Source organism: Alligator sinensis, unplaced genomic scaffold (genome assembly GCF_000455745.1).
Source record: "Alligator sinensis unplaced genomic scaffold, ASM45574v1 scaffold870_1, whole genome shotgun sequence".
Taxonomy (NCBI): domain Eukaryota; kingdom Metazoa; phylum Chordata; order Crocodylia; family Alligatoridae; genus Alligator; species Alligator sinensis.
In genome coordinates this window covers 1594461-1598478 of record NW_005842326.1, presented here as the reverse complement: position 1 = coordinate 1598478, position 4018 = coordinate 1594461, and positions in this window count along the sequence as shown.

Here is a 4018-nt window from a genome sequence, read left to right as displayed (position 1 = left end):
GGGCAGATGACAGCTCGCTAGGGGGGGGGGGGGGGGGGGGGGGGGTGTTCCCCAGCATGCTCAGCAGCAGACCTGGAAGCAGACCACAAGCACTTCTGGTCCACTTCTGGGTCCGCCGAGGAGCACGCAGGGGGCTCCCCCGTGTCCCCCTGGCTCAGCGACTGCTGCCTCCTGGGTCTGTGGGGAGGACCCAGGGTCTCCCGCACGGCTGATTGCAGACCCGGGGAGGTCCCTCCAGTGCAGTCAGCACCAGACCTGGAAGTGGACCAGAACTACCTCTAGTCCACTTCTGGGCTCACCGCCGAGCATGTGGGGGCGCCCCCCCCCCCGGCACTCCTCTGGGGTGCTCCATCCACCCCACCATCGCAGCATTCATAAGCCACGCCTGGTACCTTGACATATGTAGAAAAGAACATTTAAAGCTATGTCTATGGCCAAATTGCTGATTCTCTGAATCAGCATTGAATTCTCAGATTTGGATTCAACCGAATCAAATCAGGGACAGTGATTGGAATCAATTAATCGAATCACTGTCCCCAATTCAGGCTGAATCCAAATTGCATGAAGCCCGTTTCACACACCCCTAGTGTGCATGTCTGGCTAGAGGAGCAAGAAGTATGTATTGTTAGATGCATTACTTTTTGTTTGCTTGCTTTGCAATAAGTATGTTTATATCATACAACATACTGCTTTTGTGTGTTTCTGAGTTTTTAAAAAATTAATTTAGCTCTTCCAACACAGCAGTGGCTACTTTCACAAAGAACAATGTCTGCTTTGAATCATTTCCATGAAGATCTTATTATTCTGTCATAGACACTGTTCCTTGTAATACGGCTCTGCTGATTCAGGAAAGTAACTCCAGAGGTTAGCAAGCACTTTAACACAGAACAAGATCAGTGACAGTAGAAGCCACTGCTTTTAAAAAACCCAGGAGGTTCCTGAGATGGCTAAATAATTAAAAACAAAAATCCCAGAATCATTGATTCTGCATAAATTGCTCTTTCAAAATACTGTTCTCTGAGATGCTGGTTCTAAAGCTGAACATTTTGCAGAGCTCCTACTTTTCAATAAACCAGCAGCAATCCAAGGAAGATCCTGGTTACTTTTATTCTGTAAAGTACTGTTAGAATGATGTTAAACAATAAATAAATTACTTTGTCGAAAATCCTTTTAATTACAAATTTAGATCTTCCACTGGTTACCTGTTGCAGAGTCATTTATAACAGAGAACATTCATTTTTAACCACACAGAGATTCCAAATGCTTGTAACACACAAATTTAGACTTCCTAAAGTTTGCAGTTAACCCAGAGACCTCAAAATCAGTGGAATGTGAATTTCTGTTTAGTCCCAAATTAACCTTTTTTTTTGTTAATTCTCAGACAGCTGCTCAGTGACTACTTTGCCTAAGACTTCACCAAAAAAAGAAGAAACACACAAAAAAAAAAGACAGGAAAGGGCTGTGACTTATGATAAATAAAGGGAGTCAGAGAGCTTTTGACATATTTCAATAAATTTAAGTCAGCAATGCCTGACAGGCTGCAGAAGGAACTTGCTGAAGATATCTTGAAGCCGCAGGGAATATTTGCCAAGTTGTTGATGACAGACAAGGTCCCAGAGGAGAAGTGCTAACATAACAACTATTTTTAAAATGCAGAAAAGGGAGGATCAGGGGAATTATAGCCCAACTTTAATAGGAAAAAAATCACTAGAAGCCAACATGGATTTGTTAAAAACAAATCATATCAAACCAATTTGATTTTCATCTATGCCAGTAGATGAAGGAAGTACATGAATATGATATATTTGGACTTTAGGAAGGCTTTTGATATGGTCCCACATGATGCCCACAAGCAAAACTGGCGAAATGTGGAACAGACAGAATTACTGTTAGGCAGATATACAATTTGCTGAATAACTGCAACCAGCAAAACTGGATCAAAGTCAGGAGTTTTAAGGAGGGTTCCATAGCAAACTGTTCTGGGTCCAGTTTTGTTTAATATTTTTATTAAGGATTTCAACATAAGAATATAGAGCTTCTTGATCAAGCATGCTGATAAAACAAAACTAGAGGACAGAAGAATTCAAAAGGATCTTACAAAATGGAGAACTGGACTACAGATAATAAAATCAAATACAATAAAGAAATATAAGGTGCTGCATGCACCCAGGGAACAAAATCCACATATGTAAGTACAAAATGGAAGACAACTGGCTAGACAGTAATGCTGCCACAAAACATCTCAGGATCACTGAGGAGCACAACCTCACTGAGTCAGAAATGGGATGCAGTTGCAAAAAAGGTAACACACTATTTTGGTGCTATATTAATAGGAATATTGAATACAAGACACAGGAAGTGATAGTGCCACTTCTATATGCTCAGGATAGCACTGCTAGTCAGAGTAGTATTGTGAGCAGTTCTGGGCTCCACCTTTTGAGAGAGATGGAGAAACTAGAGGGCTAGGGACAGACATTACACATAAACTGGTTTAAGTGATAGGAAACTGGTTTAAATCTGTAACAGAACAGACATTCAGTGCACGTAAGCCAGTTTGAAAGTGGCCAAAACCGGTTTGAGATAAGTCTGATACTACATTCAACCAGGTTTAACTGATTTGGCTCAAACCAGTTTATGCAATACCTATCCTAGACCCCTTCCTGGTTTAAATTAAATCAGACTCCCCCAGCATCTTGGCATGCTTTCTGGGCTGGGAGGAGCTCTACTCTCTGCTCCAGAGAGCTGGGCTGACCCCTCCCCTCCGCTCTCTAGCCAAAGCAGGGGCAGGGTGTGGCCAGACACTGGCCTGCCATGGCCCCTGAGACAAATTCCTCCCTCTATCCCCTCCCCCCCCCCCCCCCCCCCCCCAGCAAACCCTGGGGACCGCAGCCATGGTTTGCCAGTCCCAGGCACACCTCCGTGACTCGTCTGCAGCTAGGCAGGGCTCCCCCTGTCCCCTCTCCCCAGGAACTCCTGAGGGCTCGGGAGGGGATTAATTCTACAACATCTGGGGGGGAAGGGAGGTAGGGAGAGAGGCAAGCTAGTCCCCTGTGTGCAGATCCAAGCTCTGCACTTGTAAGCCCAGAGCTAAGACCTGCAGGGCCAGACTGAGAAGTGGGAAGTGACAAAGACCTGACAATTATCACACATTCTGGAGATGTAATTAAGGGAAGTTGCAGACAGCTTTACCAAAGAATGCAGAGAACAACATACCCAAACAAAGCCTTTCTGAATGCCTGGCTGTAAGGAGACACTCTGCCCTCAGGATTAGTAAAACTAATTCTTGTCTTCCTGGTTTACATTTTAAGTTAGACTAAGTCTAACTATGATTCACCATAAGACATCGAGTGGGTAAGGTAACTAGTAGGGTGAAAGTACTAGACTTTAGGAAAGCTGATTTAAATGAACTCAGGCGAAGTTTTGAAGTGATGGGAGCCCAAGAAGGGTGGCTGTGCCTTAAGGAAACGATCCTTCGGGCACAAAGCGAGACGATCCCCATGCGGGGTAAAAGAGGGAAAGGGGCCAGGAGGCTTCCCTGGCTGAACGCAGAAATCCAGGGCAGCCTAAGGGCCAAAAGGGGAGCACATAAAAAGTGGAAACAGGGAGAGATCACCAAAGACAAATATACCTCCTCTGCTCGTGCTTGTAGGGAGGCAGTTAGACGGGCCAAAGCTACCATGGAGCTGAGGATGGCATCCCAAGTAAAAGACGACAAGAAATTGTTTTTTAGATATACAGGGAGTAAAAGGAAGGCCCAGGGAGGAATAGGACCCCTACTAAATGGGCAGAAGCAATTGGTGACGGATAGGGGGGACAAGGCTGAACTCCTCAATGAGTTCTTTGCCTCAGTGTTCCTAAGCGAGGGGCACGACAAGTCTCTCACTGGGGTTGTAGAGAGGCAGCAGCAAGGCGCCAGACTTCCATGCGTAGACCCTGAGATGGTGCAGAGTCACTTGGAAGAACTGGATGCCTTTAAGTCGGCAGGCCCGGATGAGATCCATCCGAGGGTGCTGAAGGC